Here is a 19,161-nt window from a genome sequence, read left to right on the forward strand (position 1 = left end):
CTAACCTTACTCCATCCCCTCACATCCTGTAACCCTGAATAACTCTGCTGTTCTATCCTTATATATGTGCAGAAACATGCTATAAACTGCAAATAGCAACCAGAATATAGGTCTCAAGATATTGCACTTCTGGATACCAAACACTAAGTCCTAACCTTACTCCATCCCCTCACATCCTGTAACCCTGAATAACTCTGCTGTTCTATCCTTATATATGTGCAGAAACATGCTATATACTGCAAATAGCAACCAGAATATAGGTCTCAAGATATTGCACTTCTGGATACCAAACACTAAGTCCTAACCTTACTCCATCCCCTCACATCCTGTAACCCTGAATAACTCTGCTGTTCTATCCTTATATATGTGCAGAAACATGCTATAAACTGCAAATAGCAACCAGAATATAGGTCTCAAGATATTGCACTTCTGGATACCAAACACTAAGTCCTAACCTTACTCCATCCCCTCACATCCTGTAACCCTGAATAACTCTGCTGTTCTATCCTTATATATGTGCAGAAACATGCTATAAACTGCAAATAGCAACCAGAATATAGGTCTCAAGATATTGCACTTCTGGATACCAAACACTAAGTCCTAACCTTACTCCATCCCCTCACATCCTGTAACCCTGAATAACTCTGCTGTTCTATCCTTATATATGTGCAGAAACATGCTATAAACTGCACATAGCAACCAGAATATAGGTCTCAAGATATTGCACTTCTGGTTACCAAACACTTATTCCTAACCTTACTCCATCCCCTCACATCCTGTAACCCTGAATAACTCTGCTGTTCTATCCTTATATATGTGCAGAAACATGCTATATACTGCAAATAGCAACCAGAATATAGGTCTCAAGATATTGCACTTCTGGATACCAAACACTAAGTCCTAACCTTACTCCATCCCCTCACATCCTGTAACCCTGAATAACTCTGCTGTTCTATCCTTATATATGTGCAGAAACATGCTATATACTGCAAATAGCAACCAGAATATAGGTCTCAAGATATTGCACTTCTGGATACCAAACACTAAGTCCTAACCTTACTCCATCCCCTCACATCCTGTAACCCTGAATAACTCTGCTGTTCTATCCTTATATATGTGCAGAAACATGCTATAAACTGCAAATAGCAACCAGAATATAGGTCTCAAGATATTGCACTTCTGGATACCAAACACTAAGTCCTAACCTTACTCCATCCCCTCACATCCTGTAACCCTGAATAACTCTGCTGTTCTATCCTTATATATGTGCAGAAACATGCTATATACTGCAAATAGCAACCAGAATATAGGTCTCAAGATATTGCACTTCTGGATACCAAACACTAAGTCCTAACCTTACTCCATCCCCTCACATCCTGTAACCCTGAATAACTCTGCGGTTCTATCCTTATATATGTGCAGAAACATGCTATAAACTGCACATAGCAACCAGAATATAGGTCTCAAGATATTGCACTTCTGGTTACCAAACACTTATTCCTAACCTTACTCCATCCCCTCACATCCTGTAACCCTGAATAACTCTGCTGTTCTATCCTTATATATGTGCAGAAACATGCTATAAACTGCAAATAGCAACCAGAATATAGGTCTCAAGATATTGCACTTCTGGATACCAAACACTAAGTCCTAACCTTACTCCATCCCCTCACATCCTGTAACCCTGAATAACTCTGCTGTTCTATCCTTATATATGTGCAGAAACATGCTATAAACTGCACATAGCAACCAGAATATAGGTCTCAAGATATTGCACTTCTGGTTACCAAACACTTATTCCTAACCTTACTCCATCCCCTCACATCCTGTAACCCTGAATAACTCTGCTGTTCTATCCTTATATATGTGCAGAAACATGCTATAAACTGCAAATAGCAACCAGAATATAGGTCTCAAGATATTGCACTTCTGGATACCAAACACTAAGTCCTAACCTTACTCCATCCCCTCACATCCTGTAACCCTGAATAACTCTGCTGTTCTATCCTTATATATGTGCAGAAACATGCTATAAACTGCAAATAGCAACCAGAATATAGGTCTCAAGATATTGCACTTCTGGATACCAAACACTAAGTCCTAACCTTACTCCATCCCCTCACATCCTGTAACCCTGAATAACTCTGCTGTTCTATCCTTATATATGTGCAGAAACATGCTATAAACTGCAAATAGCAACCAGAATATAGGTCTCAAGATATTGCACTTCTGGATACCAAACACTAAGTCCTAACCTTACTCCATCCCCTCACATCCTGTAACCCTGAATAACTCTGCTGTTCTATCCTTATATATGTGCAGAAACATGCTATAAACTGCAAATAGCAACCAGAATATAGGTCTCAAGATATTGCACTTCTGGATACCAAACACTAAGTCCTAACCTTACTCCATCCCCTCACATCCTGTAACCCTGAATAACTCTGCTGTTCTATCCTTATATATGTGCAGAAACATGCTATATACTGCAAATAGCAACCAGAATATAGGTCTCAAGATATTGCACTTCTGGATACCAAACACTAAGTCCTAACCTTACTCCATCCCCTCACATCCTGTAACCCTGAATAACTCTGCTGTTCTATCCTTATATATGTGCAGAAACATGTTATATACTGCAAATAGCAACCAGAATATAGGTCTCAAGATATTGCACTTCTGGATACCAAACACTAAGTCCTAACCTTACTCCATCCCCTCACATCCTGTAACCCTGAATAACTCTGCTGTTCTATCCTTATATATGTGCAGAAACATGCTATAAACTGCACATAGCAACCAGAATATAGGTCTCAAGATATTGCACTTCTGGATACCAAACACTAAGTCCTAACCTTACTCCATCCCCTCACATCCTGTAACCCTGAATAACTCTGCTGTTCTATCCTTATATATGTGCAGAAACATGCTATATACTGCAAATAGCAACCAGAATATAGGTCTCAAGATATTGCACTTCTGGATACCAAACACTAAGTCCTAACCTTACTCCATCCCCTCACATCCTGTAACCCTGAATAACTCTGCTGTTCTATCCTTATATATGTGCAGAAACATGCTATATACTGCAAATAGCAACCAGAATATAGGTCTCAAGATATTGCACTTCTGGATACCAAACACTAAATCCTAACCTTACTCCATCCCCTCACATCCTGTAACCCTGAATAACTCTGCTGTTCTATCCTTATATATGTGCAGAAACATGCTATATACTGCAAATAGCAACCAGAATATAGGTCTCAAGATATTGCACTTCTGGATACCAAACACTAAGTCCTAACCTTACTCCATCCCCTCACATCCTGTAACCCTGAATAACTCTGCTGTTCTATCCTTATATATGTGCAGAAACATGCTATATACTGCAAATAGCAACCAGAATATAGGTCTCAAGATATTGCACTTCTGGATACCAAACACTAAGTCCTAACCTTACTCCATCCCCTCACATCCTGTAACCCTGAATAACTCTGCTGTTCTATCCTTATATATGTGCAGAAACATGCTATATACTGCAAATAGCAACCAGAATATAGGTCTCAAGATATTGCACTTCTGGATACCAAACACTAAGTCCTAACCTTACTCCATCCCCTCACATCCTGTAACCCTGAATAACTCTGCTGTTCTATCCTTATATATGTGCAGAAACATGCTATATACTGCAAATAGCAACCAGAATATAGGTCTCAAGATATTGCACTTCTGGATACCAAACACTAAGTCCTAACCTTACTCCATCCCCTCACATCCTGTTACCCTGAATAACTCTGCTGTTCTATCCTTATATATGTGCAGAAACATGCTATAAACTGCACATAGCAACCAGAATATAGGTCTCAAGATATTGCACTTCTGTATACCAAACACTAAGTCCTAACCTTACTCCATCCCCTCACATCCTGTAACCCTGAATAACTCTGCTGTTCTATCCATATATATGTGCAGAAACATGCTATAAACTGCAAATAGCAACCAGAATATAGGTCTCAAGATATTGCACTTCTGGTTACCAAACACTTATTCCTAACCTTACTCCATCCCCTCACATCCTGTAACCCTGAATAACTCTGCTGTTCTATCCTTATATATGTGCAGAAACATGCTATAAACTGCAAACAGCAACCAGAATATAGGTCTCAAGATATTGCACTTCTGGTTACCAAACACTAAGTCCTAACCTTACTCCATCCCCTCACATCCTGTAACCCTGAATAACTCTGCTGTTCTATCCTTATATATGTGCAGAAACATGCTATAAACTGCAAATAGCAACCAGAATATAGGTCTCAAGATATTGCACTTGTGGATACCAAGCACTCAGTCCTAACCTTACTCCATCCCCTCACATCCTGTAACCCTGAATAACTCTGCTGTTCTATCCTTATATATGTGCAGAAACATGCTATAAACTGCACATAGCAACCAGAATATAGGTCTCAAGATATTGCACTTCTGTATACCAAACACTTATTCCTAACCTTACTCCATCCCCTCACATCCTGTAACCCTGAATAACTCTGCTGTTCTATCCTTATATATGTGCAGAAACATGCTATAAACTGCACATAGCAACCAGAATATAGGTCTCAAGATATTGCACTTCTGGTTACCAAACACTTATTCCTAACCTTACTCCATCCCCTCACATCCTGTAACCCTGAATAACTCTGCTGTTCTATCCTTATATATGTGCAGAAACATGCTATAAACTGCAAATAGCAACCAGAATATAGGTCTCAAGATATTGCACTTCTGGATACCAAGCACTATGTCCTAACCTTACTCCATCCCCTCACATCCTGTAACCCTGAATACCTCTGCTGTTCTATCCTTATATATGTGCAGAAACATGCTATAAACTGCAAATAGCAACCAGAATATAGGTCTCAAGATATTGCACTTCTGGTTACCAAACACTTATTCCTAACCTTACTCCATCCCATCACATCCTGTAACCCTGAATAACTGCTGTTCTATCCTTATATATGTGCAGAAACATGCTATAAACTGCAAATAGCAACCAGAATATAGGTCTCAAGATATTGCACTTCTGGTTACCAAGCACTAAGTCCTAACCTTACTCCATCCCCTCACATCCTGTATCCCTGAATAACTCTGCTGTTCTATCCTTATATATGTGGAGAAACATGCTATAAACTGCAAATAGCAACCAGAATATAGGTCTCAAGATATTGCACTTCTGGTTACCAAGCACTAAGTCCTAACCTTACTCCATCCCCTCACATCCTGTATCCCTGAATAACTCTGCTGTTCTATCCTTATATATGTGCAGAAACATGCTATATACTGCATATAGCAACCAGAATATAGGTCTCAAGATATTGCACTTCTGGTTACCAAGCACTAAGTCCTAACCTTACTCAATCCCCTCACATCCTGTAACCCTGAATAGAATAACTCTGCTGTTCTATCCTTATATATGTGCAGAAACATGCTATAAACTGCAAACAGCAACCAGAATATAGGTCTCAAGATATTGCACTTCTGGTTACCAAACACTAAGTCCTAACCTTACTCCATCCCCTCACATCCTGTAACCCTGAATAACTCTGCTGTTCTATCCTTATATATGTGCAGAAACATGCTATAAACTGCAAATAGCAACCAGAATATAGGTCTCAAGATATTGCACTTGTGGATACCAAGCACTCAGTCCTAACCTTACTCCATCCCCTCACATCCTGTAACCCTGAATAACTCTGCTGTTCTATCCTTATATATGTGCAGAAACATGCTATAAACTGCAAATAGCAACCAGAATATAGGTCTCAAGATATTGCACTTCTGGTTACCAAACACTTATTCCTAACCTTACTCCATCCCCTCACATCCTGTAACCCTGAATAACTCTGCTGTTCTATCCTTATATATGTGCAGAAACATGCTATAAACTGCAAATAGCAACCAGAATATAGGTCTCAAGATATTGCACTTCTGGATACCAAGCACTATGTCCTAACCTTACTCCATCCCCTCACATCCTGTAACCCTGAATACCTCTGCTGTTCTATCCTTATATATGTGCAGAAACATGCTATAAACTGCAAATAGCAACCAGAATATAGGTCTTAAGATATTGCACTTCTGGTTACCAAACACTTATTCCTAACCTTACTCCATCCCATCACATCCTGTAACCCTGAATAACTGCTGTTCTATCCTTATATATGTGCAGAAACATGCTATAAACTGCAAATAGCAACCAGAATATAGGTCTCAAGATATTGCACTTCTGGTTACCAAGCACTAAGTCCTAACCTTACTCCATCCCCTCACATCCTGTATCCCTGAATAACTCTGCTGTTCTATCCTTATATATGTGCAGAAACATGCTATAAACTGCACATAGCAACCAGAATATAGGTCTCAAGATATTGCACTTCTGTATACCAAACACTAAGTCCTAACCTTACTCCATCCCCTCACATCCTGTAACCCTGAATAACTCTGCTGTTCTATCCTTATATATGTACAGAAACATGCTATAAACTGCACATAGCAACCAGAATATAGGTCTCAAGATATTGCACTTCTGGTTACCAAACACTAAGTCCTAACCTTACTCCATCCCCTCACATCCTGTAACCCTGAATAACTCTGCTGTTCTATCCTTATATATGTGCAGAAACATGCTATAAACTGCAAATAGCAACCAGAATATAGGTCTCAAGATATTGCACTTCTGGTTACCAAACACTAAGTACTAACCTTACTCCATCCCCTCACATCCTGTAACCCTGAATAACTCTGCTGTTCTATCCTTATATATGTGCAGAAACATGCTATAAACTGCACATAGCAACCAGAATATAGGTCTCAAGATACTGCACATCTGGATACCAAGCACTAAATCCTAACCTTACTCCATCCCCTCACATCCTGTAACCCTGAATAACTCTGCTGTTCTATACTTATATATGTGCAGAAACATGCTATAAACTGCACATAGCAACCAGAATATAGGTCTCAAGATATTGCACTTCTGGTTACCAAACACTAAGTCCTAACCTTACTCCATCCCCTCACATCCTGTAACCTTGAATAACTCTGCTGCTCTATCCTTATATATGTGCAGAAACATGCTATAAACTGCAAATAGCAACCAGAATATAGGTCTCAAGATATTGCACTTCTGTATACCAAACACTAAGTCCTAACCTTACTCCATCCCCTCACATCCTGTAACCCTGAATAACTCTGCTGTTCTATCCTTATATATGTGCAGAAACATGCTATAAACTGCACATAGCAACCAGAATATAGGTCTCAAGATATTGCACTTCTGTATACCAAGCACTAAGTCCTAACCTTACTCCATCCCCTCACATCCTGTAACCCTGAATAACTCTGCTGTTCTATCCTTATATATGTGCAGAAACATGCTATAAACTGCACATAGCAACCAGAATATAGGTCTCAAGATACTGCACATCTGGATACCAAGCACTAAATCCTAACCTTACTCCATCCCCTCACATCCTGTAACCCTGAATAACTCTGCTGTTCTATACTTATATATGTGCAGAAACATGCTATAAACTGCACATAGCAACCAGAATATAGGTCTCAAGATATTGCACTTCTGGTTACCAAACACTAAGTCCTAACCTTACTCCATCCCCTCACATCCTGTAACCTTGAATAACTCTGCTGCTCTATCCTTATATATGTGCAGAAACATGCTATAAACTGCAAATAGCAACCAGAATATAGGTCTCAAGATATTGCACTTCTGTATACCAAACACTAAGTCCTAACCTTACTCCATCCCCTCACATCCTGTAACCCTGAATAACTCTGCTGTTCTATCCTTATATATGTGCAGAAACATGCTATAAACTGCACATAGCAACCAGAATATAGGTCTCAAGATATTGCACTTCTGTATACCAAGCACTAAGTCCTAACCTTACTCCATCCCCTCACATCCTGTAACCCTGAATAACTCTGCTGTTCTATCCTTATATATGTGCAGAAACATGCTATAAACTGCAAATAGCAACCAGAATATAGGTCTCAAGATATTGCACTTCTGGTTACCAAGCACTAAGTCCTAACCTTACTCCATCCCCTCACATCCTGTAACCCTGAATAACTCTGCTGTTCTATCCTTATATATGTGCAGAAACATGCTATAAACTGCACATAGCAACCAGAATATAGGTCTCAAGATATTGCACTTCTGTATACCAAACACTTATTCCTAACCTTACTCCATCCCCTCACATCCTGTAACCCTGAATAACTCTGCTGTTCTATCCTTATATATGTGCAGAAACATGCTATAAACTGCAAATAGCAACCAGAATATAGGTCTCAAGATATTGCACTTCTGGTTACCAAACACTAAGTCCTAACCTTACTCCATCCCCTCACATCCTGTAACCCTGAATAACTCTGCTGTTCTATCCTTATATATGTGCAGAAACATGCTATATACTGCACATAGCAACCAGAATATAGGTCTCAAGATATTGCACTTCTGTATACCAAACACTAAGTCCTAACCTTACTCCACCCCTCACATCCTGTAACCCTGAATAACTCTGCTGTTCTATCCTTATATATGTGCAGAAACATGCTATAAACTGCAAATAGCAACCAGAATATAGGTCTCAAGATATTGCACTTCTGGTTACCAAACACTTATTCCTAACCTTACTCCATCCCCTCACATCCTGTAACCCTGAATAACTCTGCTGTTCTATCCTTATATATGTGCAGAAACATGCTATAAACTGCAAATAGCAACCAGAATATAGGTCTCAAGATATTGCACTTCTGGATACCAAGCACTAAGTCCTAACCTTACTCCATCCCCTCACATCCTGTAACCCTGAATAACTCTGCTGTTCTATCCTTATATATGTGCAGAAACATGCTATAAACTGCAAATAGCAACCAGAATATAGGTCTCAAGATATTGCACTTCTGGTTACCAAACACTTATTCCTAACCTTACTCCATCCCCTCACATCCTGTAACCCTGAATAACTCTGCTGTTCTATCCTTATATATGTGCAGAAACATGCTATAAACTGCAAATAGCAACCAGAATATAGGTCTCAAGATATTGCACTTCTGGATACCAAGCACTAAGTCCTAACCTTACTCCATCCCCTCACATCCTGTAACCCTGAATAACTCTGCTGTTCTATCCTTATATATGTGCAGAAACATGCTATAAACTGCAAATAGCAACCAGAATATAGGTCTCAAGATATTGCACTTCTGGTTACCAAACACTTATTCCTAACCTTACTCCATCCCCTCACATCCTGTAACCCTGAATAACTGCTGTTCTATCCTTATATATGTGCAGAAACATGCTATATACTGCAAATAGCAACCAGAATATAGGTCTCAAGATATTGCACTTCTGGTTACCAAACACTTATTCCTAACCTTGCTCCATCCCCTCACATCCTGTAACCCTGAATAACTCTGCTGTTCTATCCTTATATATGTGCAGAAACATGCTATAAACTGCAAATAGCAACCAGAATATAGGTCTCAAGATATTGCACTTCTGGATACCAAGCACTATGTCCTAACCTTACTCCATCCCCTCACATCCTGTAACCCTGAATACCTCTGCTGTTCTATCCTTATATATGTGCAGAAACATGCTATATACTGCAAATAGCAATCAGAATATAGGTCTCAAGATATTGCACTTCTGGTTACCAAGCACTAAGTCCTAACCTTACTCCATCCCCTCACATCCTGTAACCCTGAATAACTCTGCTGTTCTATCCTTATATATGTGCAGAAACATGCTATAAACTGCACATAGCAACCAGAATATAGGTCTCAAGATATTGCACTTCTAGATACCAAACACTAAGTCCTAACCTTACTCCATCCCCTCACATCCTGTAACCCTGAATAACTCTGCTGTTCTATCCTTATATATGTGCAGAAACATGCTATAAACTGCACATAGCAACCAGAATATAGGTCTCAAGATATTGCACTTCTGTATACCAAACACTAAGTCCTAACCTTACTCCATGCCCTCACATCCTGTAACCCTGAATAACTCTGCTGTTCTATCCTTATATATGTGCAGAAACATGCTATACACTGCAAATAGCAACCAGAATATAGGTCTCAAGATATTGCACTTCTGTATACCAAACACTAAGTCCTAACCTTACTCCATCCCCTCACATCCTGTAACCCTGAATAACTCTGCTGTTCTATCCTTATATATGTGCAGAAACATGCTATATACTGCACATAGCAACCAGAATATAGGTCTCAAGATATTGCACTTCTAGATACCAAACACTAAGTCCTAACCTTACTCCATCCCCTCACATCCTGTAACCCTGAATAACTCTGCTGTTCTATCCTTATATATGTGCAGAAACATGCTATAAACTGCAAATAGCAACCAGAATATAGGTCTCAAGATATTGCACTTCTGGTTACCAAACACTTATTCCTAACCTTACTCCATCCCCTCACATCCTGTAACCCTGAATAACTCTGCTGTTCTATCCTTATATATGTGCAGAAACATGCTATATACTGCAAATATCAACCAGAATATAGGTCTCAAGATATTGCACTTCTGGTTACCAAGCACTAAGTCCTAACCTTACTCCATCCCCTCACATCCTGTAACCCTGAATAACTCTGCTGTTCTATCCTTATATATGTGCAGAAACATGCTATAAACTGCAAATAGCAACCAGAATATAGGTCTCAAGATATTGCACTTCTGGATACCAAACACTAAGTCCTAACCTTACTCCATCCCCTCACATCCTGTAACCCTGAATAACTCTGCTGTTCTATCCTTATATATGTGCAGAAACATGCTATAAACTGCAAATAGCAACCAGAATATAGGTCTCAAGATATTGCACTTCTGGTTACCAAACACTAAGTCCTAACCTTACTCCACCCCTCACATCCTGTAACCCTGAATAACTCTGCTGTTCTATCCTTATATATGTGCAGAAACATGCTATATACTGCAAATAGCAACCAGAATATAGGTCTCAAGATATTGCACTTCTGGTTACCAAACACTTATTCCTAACCTTACTCCATCCCCTCACATCCTGTAACCCTGAATAACTCTGCTGTTCTATCCTTATATATGTGCAGAAACATGCTATATACTGCAAATATCAACCAGAATATAGGTCTCAAGATATTGCACTTCTGGTTACCAAACACTAAGTCCTAACCTTACTCCACCCCTCACATCCTGTAACCCTGAATAACTCTGCTGTTCTATCCTTATATATGTGCAGAAACATGCTATAAACTGCAAATAGCAACCAGAATATAGGTCTCAAGATATTGCACTTCTGGTTACCAAACACTAAGTCCTAACCTTACTCCATCCCCTCACATCCTGTAACCCTGAATAACTCTGCTGTTCTATCCTTATATATGTGCAGAAACATGCTATAAACTGCAAATAGCAACCAACCAGAATATAGGTCTCAAGATATTGCACTTCTGGTTACCAAACACTAAGTCCTAACCTTACTCCACCCCTCACATCCTGTAACCCTGAATAACTCTGCTGTTCTATCCTTATATATGTGCAGAAACATGCTATATACTGCAAATAGCAACCAGAATATAGGTCTCAAGATATTGCACTTCTGGTTACCAAACACTTATTCCTAACCTTACTCCATCCCCTCACATCCTGTAACCCTGAATAACTCTGCTGTTCTATCCTTATATATGTGCAGAAACATGCTATAAACTGCAAATAGCAACCAGAATATAGGTCTCAAGATATGCACTTCTGGTTACCAAACACTTATTCCTAACCTTGCTCCATCCCCTCACATCCTGTATCCCTGAATAACTCTGCTGTTCTATCCTTATATATGTGCAGAAACATGCTATATACTGCAAATATCAACCAGAATATAGGTCTCAAGATATTGCACTTCTGGTTACCAAACACTTATTCCTAACCTTACTCCATCCCCTCACATCCTGTAACCCTGAATAACTCTGCTGTTCTATCCTTATATATGTGCAGAAACATGCTATATACTGCAAATATCAACCAGAATATAGGTCTCAAGATATTGCACTTCTGGTTACCAAGCACTAAGTCCTAACCTTACTCCATCCCCTCACATCCTGTAACCCTGAATAACTCTGCTGTTCTATCCTTATATATGTGCAGAAACATGCTATAAACTGCAAATAGCAACCAGAATATAGGTCTCAAGATATTGCACTTCTGGATACCAAACACTAAGTCCTAACCTTACTCCATCCCCTCACATCCTGTAACCCTGAATAACTCTGCTGTTCTATCCTTATATATGTGCAGAAACATGCTATAAACTGCAAATAGCAACCAGAATATAGGTCTCAAGATATTGCACTTCTGGTTACCAAACACTAAGTCCTAACCTTACTCCATCCCCTCACATCCTGTAACCCTGAATAACTCTGCTGTTCTATCCTTATATATGTGCAGAAACATGCTATAAACTGCAAATAGCAACCAACCAGAATATAGGTCTCAAGATATTGCACTTCTGGTTACCAAACACTAAGTCCTAACCTTACTCCATCCCCTCACATCCTGTAACCCTGAATAACTCTGCTGTTCTATCCTTATATATGTGCAGAAACATGCTATAAACTGCACATAGCAACCAGAATATAGGTCTCAAGATATTGCACTTCTGGTTACCAAACACTAAGTCCTAACCTTACTCCACCCCTCACATCCTGTAACCCTGAATAACTCTGCTGTTCTATCCTTATATATGTGCAGAAACATGCTATATACTGCAAATAGCAACCAGAATATAGGTCTCAAGATATTGCACTTCTGGTTACCAAACACTTATTCCTAACCTTACTCCATCCCCTCACATCCTGTAACCCTGAATAATTTTGCTGTTCTATCCTTATATATGTGCAGAAACATGCTATATACTGCAAATATCAACCAGAATATAGGTCTCAAGATATTGCACTTCTGGTTACCAAACACTAAGTCCTAACCTTACTCCACCCCTCACATCCTGTAACCCTGAATAACTCTGCTGTTCTATCCTTATATATGTGCAGAAACATGCTATAAACTGCAAATAGCAACCAACCAGAATATAGGTCTCAAGATATTGAACTTCTGGTTACCAAACACTAAGTCCTAACCTTACTCCACCCCTCACATCCTGTAACCCTGAATAACTCTGCTGTTCTATCCTTATATATGTGCAGAAACATGCTATATACTGCAAATATCAACCAGAATATAGGTCTCAAGATATTGCACTTCTAGATACCAAGCACTAAGTCCTAACCTTACTCCATCCCCTCACATCCTGTAACCCTGAATAACTCTGCTGTTCTATCCTTATATATGTGCAGAAACATGCTATATACTGCAAATAGCAACCAGAATATAGGTCTCAAGATATTGCACTTCTGGTTACCAAACACTAAGTTCTAACCTTACTCCATCCCCTCACATCCTGTAACCCTGAATAACTCTGCTGTTCTATCCTTATATATGTGCAGAAACATGCTATAAACTGCAAATAGCAACCAACCAGAATATAGGTCTCAAGATATTGCACTTCTGGTTACCAAACACTAAGTCCTAACCTTACTCCACCCCTCACATCCTGTAACCCTGAATAACTCTGCTGTTCTATCCTTATATATGTGCAGAAACATGCTATATACTGCAAATATCAACCAGAATATAGGTCTCAAGATATTGCACTTCTAGATACCAAGCACTAAGTCCTAACCTTACTCCATCCCCTCACATCCTGTAACCCTGAATAACTCTGCTGTTCTATCCTTATATATGTGCAGAAACATGCTATATACTGCAAATAGCAACCAGAATATAGGTCTCAAGATATTGCACTTCTGGTTACCAAACACTAAGTCCTAACCTTACTCCATCCCCTCACATCCTGTAACCCTGAATAACTCTGCTGTTCTATCCTTATATATGTGCAGAAACATGCTATAAACTGCACATAGCAACCAGAATATAGGTCTCAAGATATTGCACTTCTGTATACCAAACACTAAGTCCTAACCTTACTCCATCCCCTCACATCCTGTAACCCTGAATAACTCTGCTGTTCTATCCTTATATATGTGCAGAAACATGCTATATACTGCAAATAGCAACCAGAATATAGGCCTCAAGATATTGCACTTCTGGTTACCAAACACTAAGTCCTAACCTTACTCCATCCCCTCACATCCTGTAACCCTGAATAACTCTGCTGTTCTATCCTTATATATGTGCAGAAACATGCTATAAACTGCACATAGCAACCAGAATATAGGTCTCAAGATATTGCACTTCTGGTTACCAAGCACTAAGTTCTAACCTTACTCCATCCCCTCACATCCTGTAACCCTGAATAACTCTGCTGTTCTATCCTTATATATGTGCAGAAACATGCTATATACTGCAAATAGCAACCAGAATATAGGTCTCAAGATATTGCACTTCTGGTTACCAAACACTAAGTCCTAACCTTACTCCATCCCCTCACATCCTGTAACCCTGAATAACTCTGCTGTTCTATCCTTATATATGTGCAGAAACATGCTATAAACTGCAAATAGCAACCAACCAGAATATAGGTCTCAAGATATTGCACTTCTGGTTACCAAACACTTATTCCTAACCTTACTCCACCCCTCACATCCTGTAACCCTGAATAACTCTGCTGTTCTATCCTTATATATGTGCAGAAACATGCTATATACTGCAAATAGCAACCAGAATATACGTCTCAAGATATTGCACTTCTGGTTACCAAACACTTATTCCTAACCTTACTCCATCCCCTCACATCCTGTAACCCTGAATAACTCTGCTGTTCTATCCTTATATATGTGCAGAAACATGCTATATACTGCAAATATCAACCAGAATATAGGTCTCAAGATATTGCACTTCTAGATACCAAGCACTAAGTCCTAACCTTACTCCATCCCCTCACATCCTGTAACCCTGAATAACTCTGCTGTTCTATCCTTATATATGTGCAGAAACATGCTATATACTGCAAATAGCAACCAGAATATAGGTCTCAAGATATTGCACTTCTGGTTACCAAACACTAAGTCCTAACCTTACTCCATCCCCTCACATCCTGTAACCCTGAATAACTCTGCTGTTCTATCCTTATATATGTGCAGAAACATGCTATAAACTGCACATAGCAACCAGAATATAGGTCTCAAGATATTGCACTTCTGGTTACCAAACACTAAGTCCTAACCTTACTCCATCCCCTCACATCCTGTAACCCTGAATAACTCTGCTGTTCTATCCTTATATATGTGCAGAAACATGCTATAAACTGCAAATAGCAACCAGAATATAGGCCTCAAGATATTGCACTTCTGGTTACCAAACACTAAGTCCTAACCTTACTCCATCCCCTCACATCCTGTAACCCTGAATAACTCTGCTGTTCTATCCTTATATATGTGCAGAAACATGCTATAAACTGCACATAGCAACCAGAATATAGGTCTCAAGATATTGCACTTCTGGTTACCAAGCACTAAGTTCTAACCTTACTCCATCCCCTCACATCCTGTAACCCTGAATAACTCTGCTGTTCTATACTTATATATGTGCAGAAACATGCTATATACTGCAAATAGCAACCAGAATATAGGCCTCAAGATATTGCACTTCTGGTTACCAAACACTTATTCCTAACCTTGCTCCATCCCCTCACATCCTGTAACCCTGAATAACTCTGCTGTTCTATACTTATATATGTGCAGAAACATGCTATATACTGCACATAGCAACCAGTATATAGGTATCAAGATATTGCACTTCTGGTTACCAAGCACTAAGTTCTAACCTTACTCCATCCCCTCACATCCTGTAACCCTGAATAACTCTGCTGTTCTATCCTTATATATGTGCAGAAACATGCTATATACTGCAAATAGCAACCAGAATATAGGTCTCAAGATATTGCACTTCTGGTTACCAAACACTTATTCCTAACCTTGCTCCATCCCCTCACATCCTGTAACCCTGAATAACTCTGCTGTTCTATCCTTATATATGTGCAGAAACATGCTATAAACTGCAAATAGCAACCAGAATATAGGTCTCAAGATATGCACTTCTGGATACCAAACACTTATTCCTAACCTTACTCCATCCCCTCACATCCTGTAACCCTGAATAACTCTGCTGTTCTATCCTTATATATGTGCAGAAACATGCTATAAACTGCAAATAGCAACCAGAATATAGGTCTCAAGATATTGCACTTCTGGATACCAAGCACTAAGTCCTAACCTTACTCCATCCCCTCACATCCTGTAACCCTGAATAACTCTGCTGTTCTATCCTTATATATGTGCAGAAACATGCTATATACTGCAAATAGCAACCAGAATATAGGTCTCAAGATATTGCACTTCTGTATACCAAACACTAAGTCCTAACCTTACTCCATCCCCACACATCCTGTAACCCTGAATAACTCTGCTGTTCTATCCTTATATATGTGCAGAAACATGCTATACACTGCAAATAGCAACTAGAATATAGGTCTCAAAATATTGCACTTCTAGATACCAAACACTAACCTAAGTCTTAACCTTACTCCATCCCCTCACATCCTGTAACCCTGAATAACTGCTGTTCTATCCTTATATATGTGCAGAAACATGCTATATACTGCAAATATCAACCAGAATATAGGTCTCAAGATATTGCACTTCTGGTTACCAAATACTTATTCCTAACCTTACTCCATCCCCTCACATCCTGTAACCCTGAATAACTCTGCTGTTCTATCCTTATATATGTGCAGAAACATGCTATAAACTGCAAATAGCAACCAGAATATAGGTCTCAAGATATTGCACTTCTGGTTACCAAGCACTAAGTCCTAACCTTGCTCCATCCCCTCACATCCTGTAACCCTGAATAACTCTGCTGTTCTATCCTTATATATGTGCAGAAACATGCTATATACTGCAAATAGCAACCAGAATATAGGTCTCAAGATATTGCACTTCTGGTTACCAAACACTAAGTCCTAACCTTACTCCACCCCTCACATCCTGTAACCCTGAATAACTCTGCTGTTCTATCCTTATATATGTGCAGAAACATGCTATAAACTGCAAATAGCAACCAGAATATAGGTCTCAAGATATTGCACTTCTGGTTACCAAACACTAAGTCCTAACCTTACTCCATACCCTCACATCCTGTAACCCTGAATAACTCTGCTGTTCTATCCTTATATATGTACAGAAACATGCTATAAACTGTACATAGCAACCAGAATATAGGTCTCAAGATATTGCACTTCTGGTTACCAAACACTAAGTCCTAACCTTACTCCATCCCCTCACATCCTGTAACCCTGAATAACTCTTCTGTTCTATCCTTATATATGTGCAGAAACATGCTATATACTGCAAATAGCAACCAGAATATAGGTCTCAAGATATTGCACTTCTGGTTACCAAGCACTAAGTCCTAACCTTACTCCATCCCCTCACATCCTGTAACCCTGAATAACTCTGCTGTTCTATCCTTATATATGTGCAGAAACATGCTATAAACTGCAAATAGCAACCAGAATATAGTTCTCAAGATATTGCACTTCTGGATACCAAACACTAAGTCCTAACCTTACTCCATCCCCTCACATCCTGTAACCCTGAATAACTCTGCTGTTCTATCCTTATATATGTGCAGAAACATGCTATAAACTGCACATAGCAACCAGAATATAGGTCTCAAGATATTGCACTTCTGGTTACCAAACACTTATTCCTAACCTTACTCCATCCCCTCACATCCTGTAACCCTGAATAACTGCTGTTCTATCCTTATATATGTGCAGAAACATGCTATAAACTGCAAATAGCAACCAGAATATAGGTCTCAAGATATTGCACTTCTGGTTACCAAACACTTATTCCTAACCTTGCTCCATCCCCTCACATCCTGTAACCCTGAATAACTCTGCTGTTCTATCCTTATATATGTGCAGAAACATGCTATAAACTGCAAATAGCAACCAGAATATAGGTCTCAAGATATTGCACTTCTGTATACCAAACACTAAGTCCTAACCTTACTCCATCCCCTCACATCCTGTAACCCTGAATAACTCTGCTGTTCTATCCTTATATATGTGCAGAAACATGCTATAAACTGCACATAGCAACCAGAATATAGGTCTCAAGATATTGCACTTCTAGATACCAAGCACTAAGTCCTAACCTTACTCCATCCCCTCACATCCTGTAACCCTGAATAACTCTGCTGTTCTATCCTTATATATGTGCAGAAACATGCTATACACTGCAAATAGCAACCAGAATATAGGTCTCAAGATATTGCACTTCTGGTTACCAAGCACTAAGTCCTAACCTTGCTCCATCCCCTCACATCCTGTAACCCTGAATAACTCTGCTGTTCTATCCTTATATATGTGCAGAAACATGCTATATACTGCAAATAGCAACCAGAATATAGGTCTCAAGATATTGCACTTCTGGTTACCAAACACTAAGTCCTAACCTTACTCCACCCCTCACATCCTGTAACCCTGAATAACTCTGCTGTTCTATCCTTATATATGTGCAGAAACATGCTATAAACTGCACATAGCAACCAGAATATAGGTCTCAAGATATTGCACTTCTGGTTACCAAACACTAAGTCCTAACCTTACTCCATCCCCTCACATCCTGTAACCCTGAATAACTCTGCTGTTCTATCCTTATATATGTGCAGAAACATGCTATAAACTGCAAATAGCAACCAGAATATAGTTCTCAAGATATTGCACTTCTGGATACCAAACACTAAGTCCTAACCTTACTCCATCCCCTCACATCCTGTAACCCTGAATAACTCTGCTGTTCTATCCTTATATATGTGCAGAAACATGCTATAAACTGCAAATAGCAACCAGAATATAGGTCTCAAGATATTGCACTTCTGGTTACCAAACACTAAGTCCTAACCTTACTCCATCCCCTCACATCCTGTTACCCTGAATAACTCTGCTGTTCTATCCTTATATATGTGCAGAAACATGCTATAAACTGCACATAGCAACCAGA

The sequence above is a fragment of the Pseudophryne corroboree genome (assembly GCF_028390025.1).
Source record: "Pseudophryne corroboree isolate aPseCor3 chromosome 3 unlocalized genomic scaffold, aPseCor3.hap2 SUPER_3_unloc_55, whole genome shotgun sequence".
Taxonomy (NCBI): Eukaryota; Metazoa; Chordata; class Amphibia; order Anura; family Myobatrachidae; genus Pseudophryne; species Pseudophryne corroboree.